Below are 12,757 nucleotides of genomic sequence, written 5' to 3'. Positions count from 1 at the left end.
TTCTGTTGAATCTGACAATTAATCTTAATGGTTGTACAGTCATCTCAAATAAAACTGTGAAGGACCTCGGCGTTACTCTGGACCCCGATCTCTTTTTTTTTTAACTCTGTTTGTTAAGTTTTACACACACAGACAAGACAACACAAAGCAATATAAATAATATACTCAACTAGAAAAAAAATACAAATAAAAACACAAATAAAAAAATTGCTTTAAAGATACCATACTTTAGACAAGTTAAACACACCAGGCAGAAGGCTACAGAGGGCAATCTATAGTACAGGGACAGAGCAAACACCTCACCATTGTTCCTGTAAACAGTCAAGGGATAAGGGTGGAGAAATGCAACCACTCACAGACAGTCATGGCCACAGACCGACCATCCACTGGACCAAAAATAAAGTTTACAATGCTTTAAAATAAAAATAAAAATAGAATGATCATTCATGTAGGCGTGAACAAAATTTGAAAATAACTGGGAAAAACTTCCCGGGCAAGATGAACAAGGCATCCACGGGTCACAATCAATAAGCACATGGACCTTAATGCCCCTCCAGCAAAAACACAGAGAGAAGCTCCTCCTACCCTTAAGTCACAGGGGTGTCAAAGACTTATTTTAGTTTTAATTGGAATGCCATCAGAGGATGGACTGTTTAAAGTAAGACCGGAATGGAGCCCAAGCCTCATTAAACAGTTTGGGGTTCCCACGTGAAATGAATTTAATTTTTTCTAGTTTCAGAGAGCACAACACATCTCTCACCCAATATTTATAAGATGGGGGAGCTGCCATCTTCCAATTCTGTAGTATTAGCCGTCTAGCTAAAAGAGTTGTATAAGCAACAGTGTCCGACTGGATTCTTGATAGGGGGTACCCATGGGCAGTACTCCAAAAAGGGCTGTAAGGGGAGACGGATCTATAACAGTGTCATATATATCAGATTAACATTTAAATATTAATTCCCAGAAAGCTGACAGTTTATGACAGCCCCAAAACATATGCAACAGTGTGGCTGGTTCCACTTTACATCTGACAAAGGTAGGATCAAAATCAGAGAATATTCTTCCAAGTTTGGCCCCCGACCAGTGGATACGGTGAACCACCTTGAATTGAATGAGGCTGTGTCTAGTGCTAAAAGAGGACGAGTGCACCCTGCGCAGCACAGATTCCCAGGCGTCTTCCCCAAGTTCCTCCCCCAAATCCTTTTCCATCGAGTCTTTAAAGGCACCAAAGAAGGGTTCTGTAAGTCATGAATGATTGCATATACATCTGAAATTGCGCCCCTCGGAAGCTTGTTCAACTCCAAGATGCTCTCTATAGCTGTATTCACAGGCCTATGGGGAAATCCAGGTGTGTTAGCTCTGACAAAGTTTCTAGTCTGGAGATAGCGGAAAAAGTGGGATTGGGGGAGATTTAACTTTTCCTGCAGCTGAGAAAAAGAGGCAGATGTATCATCAAAGAATAATTGGGCTAGCGAGGAGAGGCCTAGTGAGTGCCAAATGCCAAAAGCCCCATCATTCAAAGATGGAGGAAATAAAATGTTCTGATTGATTGGGCCTGATAGAGAAAAGCCTCGGAGGCTAAAGGCTAAACGGAACTGATTCCACATTTTAAGAGACTGCTTTACAATTGGGTTGACACACCTTTTGCCTAGGGACACTGGGAGAGACGAGCACAACACAGAGGAAAGTGCTGCAGGTTTACACGATTCAGACTCAATCTGGACCCAGAGTGGTCTAGGGCCAGTAGGATCAGTCTGCAGCCAGTACAGAAGGGCTCTGAAATTTGTAGCCCAGTAGTATGTCTGAAAATTTGGTAGAGCTAAACCCCCCAATGACCTAGGCTTCTGTAAATGTTTTCTACCAATCCGTGGTACCTTGCCATCCCAAATAAAATGCATGAATGTTTGATCCAGTGAAATAAAAAAAGATTTTGGAATAAAAATGGGTAAACATTGAAATGAATATAAAAATTTGGGCAACACATTCATTTTAATGACGTTATTCCTTCCAATAAGAGAAAGGGGTAGCGAATTCCAAAAAGTAAAAGATTGTTTCAAACTGACTGCTAGAGCAACAAAGTTTTCCTGAAAGTTTTCCTGAAACAAATATTTCCTTGTCACTTTTACTCCCAAGTAGGTGAATTGATCCCGCACAATCCTAAACTGAGAACTTGTAAAAGAGCACTTTAAAGCAGCCTTGTTTACCGGAAAAAGCTCACTCTTGCCTAGATTCAGCTTGTACCCTGAGATTGATCCAAACGTTTTAAGAACAGATAGGGCATGTGGCAATGAGGTATCAGGGTTGGAGATAAACAAAAGGAGGTCGTCAGCATATAGCGAGACTTTCTGCTCCCAGCCCGCCCTGATTATACCTTGAATGGTATCATTAGAGCGTAGTGCAATGGCGAGAGGCTCGATTGCTAAAGCAAACAACAAGGGGGAGAGTGGACAACCCTGTCTGGATCCGCGGTGCAAGGGAAAATAGTCAGAGGACAAGTTATTAGTCTGTACCGAAGCCATGGGGGAAAAATAAAGAATCTTTATCCACGCAATGAATGTGGGGCCAAAGCCAAATCTATAAAGGGCAGCTGTTAGGTAATCCCACTCAACGCGGTCAAACGCTTTTCGGCATCAAGTGAGACCACCACCTCCGGGTCCTCCGAAGCTGGGGAGTACAGTATATTCACAAGGCGCCTAATATTGAAAAATGAATGCCTATTTCTCACAAAGCCAGTCTGGTCAGAGTGTATTACTTGGTGCAGCAAGCCTTCCATACGGATGGCTAAAAGCTTAGCTAGGATTTTGTAATCACAGTTCAAAAGCGAGATTGGGCGATAGGATCCACATTCCAGGGAGTCTTTGTTTTTCTTTAATAGCAATGAAATTGAAGCCTGATAAAGACTGGGCGGTAGCTTTGAAGTATTAAGGCACTCTGCAATTAGTCGAGACAAGAATGGGCAAAGCAGACCAGAAAACGTCCTGTAAAATTTGGTTGGAAAACTGTCCGGACCCTGTGATTTACCACTTTTCATTGCGGACACTGCTGTTGCAATCTCCTCAAGCGTAAATTCTTCTTCTAGACAGTCATGGGAGTCTGTATCAATTGAAGGCATATTCAAGCCGTTAAAGAAGGAGTCAATCAGCAAAGGGTCTTGAGGGGATTCAAAGGTGTATAGCGCAGAGTAAAATTGTTTGAATTGATCATTGATCTCTTTATGTATAACTGTGGTGGCACCAGATGGGGTCCTTATTTGTGGGATTAAACGTGAGGCCTCAGATTTACGGATCTGATGCGCAAGGAGTTTACTGGCCTTGTCGCCTTGTTCATAGACTTTGTATCGAGCTCGCAAGAGTAACTGTTCAGCTTGCCTGGTAGAAAACTCATCAAATTCAGATTGGAGTAGTTGGCGCTCTTTATGCAGATCGGAGGAAGGATCCGTAGCATACTTCTCATCCAATGTGGCTATGGACTCGCTCAGGTCACGAAGTCGCTGAGAGCGAACTCTGTTTTGGTTGGCTGTATAAGAAATAATTTGGCCACGTAGGTATGCTTTGAGAGACTCCCATATGGTAGAGCCGGACATACCTGGTGTTGAATTAGTTTCTAGGAATAAGGTGATTTCAGAAGAAATGAAATTGACAAACTCTTATCTGAGAGTAAAATGGGGTTAAGACATCATTGATAACACATAGGAGGTCGCTGGGGGAACTCTAGTTCAAGCACTAATGGTGAATGGTCAGAAATAACAATACTCTCGTAAGTACACTGCCGAAGGTTAGGCAGAAGTTTTTTGTCCAAAAATAAGTAATCAATCCGGGAGTATGTTTGATGAACATGAGAATAAAAGGAATACTGTCTATCTGTAGGATGTAGGAAACGCCGAAGTGTAAGAGGCCTCCAATTGTTTAAATGGACTGGATATGTATATATACACCACTTGGATCCTGTTTCAGTAATAATGAAATCAGACCTTCTTGTTGTGTGTCCGATAAACTACTGTTTATATAGGAGTGGTTAAAACATGCTAATAATAGTCATCTGAGTATATAAAAAAAATGTATATACTTCCAATGGTATGCCATCAAACCCTGGAGTTTTCCCAGACGTAAAGGCTTTAATTGCATCAAGAAGTTCTTCCTCTGTAATTTGGCCTTGTCACACCCTGACCTTAGAGCTTTTTATGTCTCTATTTTGGTTTGGTCAGGGTGTGATTTGAGTGGGCATTCTATGTTCCTTTTTCTATGTTTTTGTATTTCTTTGTTTTGGTTGGGTATGGTTCTCAATCAGGGACAGCTGTCTATCGTTGTCTCTGATTGGGAACCATACTTAGGTAGCTTTTTCCCACAGGGTTTTTGTGGGTAGTTAATTTCTGTTTAGTGGTTTCACCTTACAGAACTGTTTTGGTTATTATCTTGTTTATTTTTTGTTATAGTGTTCCGTTTTAATAAAAACAAGCATGAACACTTATCACGCTGCGCTTTGGTCCGATGATTCCTCTTCTTCCGACGATGAATACCGTTACAGGCCTTCACATGAGTCTTTCTGTACAGATTTGAATTTTACATTATTTATCCATACAATTAGCTTCGGTTAGATGAGATGGAGGAGACTGAAACAAAAACATAATATTCTTGAAGTACTTTACTTCCTCTTTCAAAATATAGTTTGGTGAATCATGAGTGACTCCGTCATTTCAATACAAGTTTCAATAAAAAAATTTGGGTAGCATTTCAGTGTTGAAGATTGAAAAATAATTTGTTTCATTTTCCCCCGTATTCCATCCAGTTTGCGTTATTGTTATTAATATATTCAAGAAAGATTCGGTGTAATAAGTTCTTCCATTTATTTTTCCTCTAACTTATTCTGTGCCTCTATGGTACAGATTTTATTGCTACCTATCTGTACTGTTAGTCCTTCAATTTCCTTTGTTAATATGGACTCTATTGACCTAAATTGCTTTTGTTTTATAGATGAGTACTGAATTGTATGGCCTCTAAAGGCACATTTAAAAGTGTCCCATACAATAAGGGGATCTGCTTTGCCTATGTTATGTCAGAAAAAGTCAGTCATAAATTATTCTGTCCTAGTTAAAAACATGTTATCATCCAGTAGGCTTTGATTACATTTTCTATATCCTCGCCCACATGGAAATTCTGTAAGAGTAATATATATGCCAATTATGTGATGGTCCGACCGCATTCTTTCCCCTATCAACATTTTTTAAAACTTTTGGTGCCAGAGAAAATGACATAAGAAAGTAATCAAGACGACTAGCTTGATTAAGCCTCCACCATGTATCTCTCACTAGGTCAGGGTATTTAAGCCTCCACCATGTATATCTCACTAGGTCAGGGTATTTAAGCCTCCACCATGTATCTCTCACTAGGTCAGGGTATTTAAGCCTCCACCATGTATATCTCACTAGGTCAGGGTATTTAAGCCTCCACCATGTATCTCTCACTAGGTCAGGGTATTTAAGCCTCCACCATGTATCTCTCACTAGGTCAGGGTATTTAAGCCTCCACCATGTATATCTTACCAGGTCAGGGTATTTAAGCCTCCACCATGTATCTCTCACTAGGTCAGGGTATTTAAGCCTCCACCATGTATATCTCACTAGGTCAGGGTATTTAAGCCTCCACCATGTATATCTCACTAGGTCAGGGTATTTAAGCCTCCACCATGTATCTCTCACTAGGTCAGGGTATTTAAGCCTCCACCATGTATATCTCACTAGGTCAGGGTATTTAAGCCTCCACCATGTATCTCTCACTAGGTCAGGGTATTTAAGCCTCCACCATGTATATCTCACTAGGTCAGGGTATTTAAGCCTCCACCATGTATCTCTCACTAGGTCAGGGTATTTAAGCCTCCACCATGTATATCTCACTAGGTCAGGGTATTTAAGCCTCCATATATTCACTAATTCCAGTATATCCATGACATTCATAATTTCCTTAAGTGCCTGAGGGTGATAGTTTGTAGTGTGATTTCCTTTACTGTCCATAGAGGTATTTATAACCATATTAAAATCTCCCACCATAATAATAGAGTCTAGTATTGCTTGTAGAGTTGATAAATTCTTACAGTATATATATTTTCAAAGAAGCTTGGATCATCATTTTTTGGACTGTATAGGTTAATAAGCCATATCTGTTTATGGTCCAATAACATATTTTAAATCATCCATCTACCTTGATGATCGGTTTGGACAATTTGCACATTTGGATCAAAATTACTGTTTATTAATATCATCATACCTTTTGAATTTCTTTGCCCATGGGAGAAATATATTTTCCAGTCCTTTTTCCACAAAACTTCATCTAAAATTGTTGAATGAGTTTCCTGTAAAGAATAGATGTTATATTCCTTCTCTTTTAGCCAGGTAAATACTGATCGTCTTTTCTCATTATCTGCTAAGCCATTACAATTATAACTGGATATACTTAGTTCACTAATGACCATAATGAGACAGGGTTGGTTAACTATTGACTTTCCTCGGGTCTCCACTGAAATAGGTAAATCCGCTTAAAGTTTTAACGCTCCAAATTTTTTGGAATCACTTCATTACATTTGGAGTCCCTGGTGCCACTAGGGCAGTTCAAAACCCTGATGATAAATGAGTTCACCAAGGAGTGCAATTGTTTGAATTGATTGACCTTAATAACTTTTTCATGACGGCGGTGATAGTTGTGATGTTCTATGTAATGAACTTGTTATTCTATCTTGTTATTCCATCTTGTATCTTGTAGTTCTCTCTTTTCTTTTATGTCCTCAGGGCACCTCTGAATAAATAACATACTGTGCTCGTTTGTGTTCCAATGGCTTCAGGTGGTGGTTGTGGTTGTGGCCAAAAGCATCTCCCAGCGGTGTTCAAAGACCCAGAACTCCTTCTCGGGGGTGAGATTCAGCTGTTGTGATGTCATGGTCATGGAGGACTCCGTTGTTCCACCCACACACCACACGCCAGATCCAGTTCCAGTCCCTCACCTCCACCTCCCAGGAGGCTCTGTGGCTGGTGAACCATTGGTTGGCGATGACGCACGGCGCCTGGGTGAAGTGCTGGGCAGACGAGGTGCCCGACTGGATCTCACAGGATGCCCGAGAGGAGGAGACAAGAGGGGATGATTAGGGATAGATATTTATCCGGCAGAGCCAAAGGTTAGATAAGGGTTAAGGTTGGGAGGGGGGGAAAGGTAGGAAAACTTTACGATTAATTGTTGGATTCATTCCCCCCCCCCCCCCCCAATTATAGATGGTATATCCACAAGTTCAGTAAGGGTTACTGTCAAAGTGAAGCATGCCAAGGGTTATCAAGCCACCATCTGGAACCATTCATAATCTGCTGGATGTTCACACAGACACAATATGAAACACAACATGGGCGGCAGACTCTCAGGACTACACCTAAACTCACCTGGGAACTCTTTACCATAGGAAGCTCTGAGGAATAAACAGAAAAAGTCTAAACAAAATGTAGAAACTGCAAAATAATGTAAAATGTTGTACATCTGTAGGCTCGCAATTATCAGATGGATTACCGCTGGAATGCGTATAGAGGAACAGAATGTAAGCTCGGGAGACTTCCGTGTGGTTGTATGAAGTTAGTACATCACAAATCAGATCAAACTTTATTTGTCACATGCGCCTAATAAAACAAGTTTAGACTTTTACCATGAAATGCTTATTTACAAGGCCTTAACCAACAGCACAGTAACAAGAATAAGAAAATATTGACCAAGTAGGCTAAAATAAAAAGTTATAATAAAAAGTAACACAATAAGAATAACAATAACGAAGCTATATTACAGGGGGCACCGGTACCGAGTCAGTGTGCAGGGGTACAGGCTAGTTGAGGTAATCTGTACATGTAGGTGGGGGCGAAGTGACTATGAATAGGTAACAAACAAACAGCGAGTAGCAGCTCAGGAAGGAGACGTGTTCTGTCTTCTAGAGATGAACGTACTTTGATGCTAAAAGTGAAAATCAATCCCAGAACAACAGCAAAGGACCTTCAGAAGATGCTGGAGGAAACAGGTACATAAGTATCTATATCCACAGTAAAACGAGTCCTATATCGACATAACCTGAAAGGCTGCTCAGCAAGGAAGCAGCCACTGCTCCAAAACGTCCATAAAAAAAATCCAGACTACGGTTTGCAACTGCACATGGGGACAAAGATCGTACTTTTTGGAGAAATATCCTGTGGTCTGATGAAACAAAAATAGAACTTGTTGGAGGAAAAAGGGAGAGGCTTGCAAGCCCAAAGAACACCACCTCAACTATGAAGCACGGGGTGACAGCATCATGTTGTGGGGGTGCTTTGCTGCAGGATGGACTGGTGCACTTCACAAAGTAGATGGCACCATGAGGAAGGACAATGATGTGGATATATTGAAGCAATATCTCAAGACATCAGTCAAAAGGTTAAAGCTTGGTCGCAAATGGGTCTTCCAAATGGACAATGACCCCAAGCATACTTTCAAAGTTGTGGCAAAATGGCTTAAGGACAACAAAGTCAAGCGATTGGAGCGGCCATCACAAAGCCCTGACCTCAATCCTATAGAACATTTGTGGGCAGAACTGAAAAAAGGCCTGCGAGCAAGGAGGCCTACAAACCTGACTCAGTTACACCAGCTCTGTCAGGAGGAATGGGCCATGATTCACCCAACTTATTGTGGGAAGCATGTGAATTCTACCCGAAACATTTGACCCAAGTTAAACAATTTAAAGGCAATGCTACCAAATGCTAATTGAGTGTATGTAAACTTCTGACCCACTGGGAATGTAATGAAAGAAATACAATCTGAAATAAATAATTCTCTACTATTGTTCTGACATTTCACATTCTTAAAATAAAGTGGTGATCCTAACTGGCCTAAGACAGGGAATTTTTACTTAAGGATTAAATGTCAGGAATTGTGAAAAACTGACTTTAAATGTATTTGGCTAAGGTGTATGATAACTTCCGACTTCAACTGTAGGTCCTGGATGGCAGAAAGCTTGGCCCCTGTGATGTACTGGGCCATTCTCACTACCCTCTGAAGCGCCTTACTGTCAGATGCAGAGCAGTTGACATACCAGGCGGTGATGCAACCGGTCAGGATGCTCTCGATGGTGCAGCTGTAGAACCTTTTGAGGATCTGGGGGCCCATGCCAAATCTTTTCAGTCTCCTGAGGGGGAAAAGGTTTTGACGTGCCCTCTTCACGACTGCCTTGGTATGTTTGGACCATGATAGTTCGTTGGTGATGTGGACACCAAGGAACTTGAAACTGTCGACCGACTCCACTACCTCCCCGTCGTGTGTTAATGGGGGCCTGTTCAGCCCGCCTTTTCCTGTAGTCCACGATCAGCTCCTTTGTCTTGCTCACATTGAGGGAGAAGTTGTTGTCCTAGCACCACACTGCCAGTTCTCTGACCTCCTCCCTATAGGCCGTCTCATCGTGGTCGGTGATCAGGCCTTCCACTGTTGGGTCGTCAGCAAACTTAATGATGGTTTTTGAGTTGTGTTTGGCCATGCAGTCGTGGGTGAACAGAGAATATAGGAGGGGATTAAGTAAACACCCCTGAGGGGCCCCAGTGTTAAGGATCAGTGGGGCGGACATGTTGTTGCCTACTCTTACCACCTGGGGGCGGCCCGTCAGGAAGTCCAGGATCCAGTTGCAGAGGGAGGTGTTTAGTTCCAGGGTCCTTAACTTAGTGAGATGGGATGAACAGCATTCTCACATAGGTGTTCCTTTTGTCCAGGTGAGAAAGGGCAGTGTGGAGTGCGATTGAGATTGCGTCATCTGTGGATCTGTTGGGGTGGTAATTGGATTGGGTCTAGGGTGTCCAGGAGGATGCTGTTGATGTGAGCCATGACCAGCCTTTCAAAGCACTTCATGGCTACCGACGTGAGTGCCACGGGGTGGTAATCATTTAGGCAGTTTACCTTCACTTCCTTGGGCACAGGGACTATGGTGGTCTGCTTGAAACATGTAGGTTTTACAGACTCGGTCAGGGAGAGGTTGAAAATGTCAGTGAAGACACTTAACAGTTGGTCCGCGAATGCTTTGAGTACACGTCCTGGTAATCTGTCTGACCCAGCGGTTTTGTGTATGTTGACCTGTTTAAAGGTTTGGCTACCGTGAGCATTATCACACAGTTATCCAGAACAGCTAGTGCTCTCGTGCATGCTTCAATGTTGCTTGGCTCGAAGCAAGCATAAATGGCATTTAGCTTGTCTGGTAGGCTTGCGTCACTGGGCAGCTCGCGTCTGGGTTTCCCTTTGTAGTCCATAAGAGTTTTCAAGCCCTGCCACATCCTGAAGAGCGTCCTGAAGAGCGTTAGTATTACATACTAATCCAATGTATGCATTCAGAGTAATTCAATTTCTGAATACAAATTCATTTCTGTTGGCACTAATATCACTCCATATGCAGGTCCTTGGCTCATAGTCTCTCTAGATGGGAAAGAAGTCTTGAAATCACCAAGGAAACAGACGGTTAACAAAACCCAGAAAGATTCATCAAAGATGTTTGTGTCTTGGATTAAGACTAGTTCAGCTCTGGAAAACACTATTGGGAGGTGAGATGAGAAGAGACGACATGTTACTTTATTATTTGGTTTTGCATCACAAGCTCCACGTCACACACAATAGAAAAGTAAAAAAAGGCAGACAGCACAATGTTCCATATTCTGTAACACATCATCACAGAAGACATAACATGTCATCTAGTGCCGCAAAAACCACTAACTTCAAAAACATCCCTGGCTTTTCAGAAATCCCAGTTGAAAGATTCCTGGTATCAGGATTTCTGGAAATCCGGGGATTTTTGGGAAAGTTCTTGGAAACCAGTTCAATAACAGGCACATTATATGTTTCAGGTGGGGGTGCAAGGTAAATCCAACTAGTGCTTAGGAGTCGCACGGCAATCGGTGAGTAGGAAAGAGTTCATTGTGGCGAACCCCAACCAAGTCCTGTGGTCTCCATGTCTCATCAAAGGCAAAGAGATCCATGCCTGTACCAACTTTGCCTTTTCTCTCACCCTTACTGGCGGCTTGCCTACAAAAGTGGGGGTGTTTGTGAATTACGAGTGCGGTCAGGTCTCGTTTTACAACGTTGAGACCAAGTCTCATATGTACTTGCTCGTCAGTTGTACATTCAGGGAGAATGTGCTTCCTTTCTTTGCCCCTTGTCAAAGTCTTTATGATAAGAAAGAGCTCCTCCCTCTGGTCATATCTCCAGTTCATATAACAGAATGATTAAAAATGTTTTCGTTAGTTCTAGGATTTCTGGAAAACCTGGGATTTTTGGAAAGATACCAGAACTTTTCAACCCTAATACAGAGTTAGATGAAAAAAATTGCATAATGTTATGACTGTGTAAGAAAGCCATGTACAGTGATGAACTGAATTTCTCAGTATTCCTCAATATTAACCTTGTGATTCTATTCTCAATGTGGACTGGTGTTACTCGGGAGATTATTGTGTTGGTATATTGTACACTGAACAAAAATATCAACGCAACATGCAACAATTTCTAGAAGGAATTGCTAGAATTGCTATAGTATAGGATTTCAAGGCTGCTATTGCTGAACTGGACACCAAAATCAAGAGCACCAATCGAACGGTTGCTTCACAGGGCCAGAGTATTGTGGACCTAGCGAAGGCTTCTGAATTCAACGCTGGTAGGATCGATGGATTAGAGAAGCTATGCATGGCCTTACAGGAAAGTATGCAGAGGCTTTTCGTGAAAGATGGTTTACTTAGCAGGCCTGGTCCATAACCTTCGTATGGTTGGTCTGGCAGAGGGGGTGGAGGCCTGCTCTCGCTCCACAACTTCTTCGCCGAGCTACTGAGGGATACAATGGGATTGGATGTTTTTGCTTCAGATCCGCAGCTGGACTGTGCACACCGCGCACTTGTCCCTGTGCCTGGACCAGACCAATGTCCTCGCCCAGTAATCATCTGTTGTCACAGTTTCAAGACCAAGGATCTTATCCTGCGTGAGGCTCAGAGGGGTAACCTGTTACATAAAGGACTTCCCTTCCGTGTCTATGATGATTATACGCCTGATGTGGCAAAGCAGCACGCCGGCTACGGGGATGTCATGACCAAACTCTACAAACTCCATTTTCGCTGCAACCTTTCTCTTCCCTGCCAGACTCAGAATTAGACTCCTGAGAAGATTTGTCTCTCCTCGGTTTTGGACCCAGAGAAGTTAACCCGGGAATACACACCAGTCCCCTGTACAGGTTAGAGCACCTTTTCATTGCGTGTTAGGGTCTGCTCGTCGACTCTAATCCATAATGTGTCATAGCGTGGGAAATTGTATTAAACTGTTTTAGTAAGGGCTGCCGATTGACGTTTTATTGTTGTTCCCGGGCATTGTAGGATGCTGGTCCGGCCACTGGGGGGCGATCGGGGCTTTCATATCACTTTCATCCTGGCTGGACGACTGACCTGCCGCTGGATTACCATGTTGAGAGCAATTCGTACTCATTATTATTATTTTTGTTTTTTGGGCGGGGGTTCGTTTCAGACCTTAAGATATTGGTTGGTCTGGGTATGTATGTGTTTATGTGAAAATATGTATATATCTGTATATATCTATATCTTATATTTATATAAGTATTCAGACCCTTTACTCAGTACTTTGTTGAAGTATCTTTGGCAGCGATTACCACCTCGAGTCTTCTTGGGTATGACGCTACAAGTTAGTGCACCGGGGCCTCCCACTCATCTTTCTATTATGGTTTGAACCAGTTTGCGCTG

This window comes from Oncorhynchus mykiss, chromosome 21 (assembly GCF_057628025.1).
Source record: "Oncorhynchus mykiss isolate SJ-2025 chromosome 21, ASM5762802v1, whole genome shotgun sequence".
NCBI lineage: Eukaryota > Metazoa > Chordata > Actinopteri > Salmoniformes > Salmonidae > Oncorhynchus > Oncorhynchus mykiss.
Note: the sequence above shows the minus strand (reverse complement) of the source record.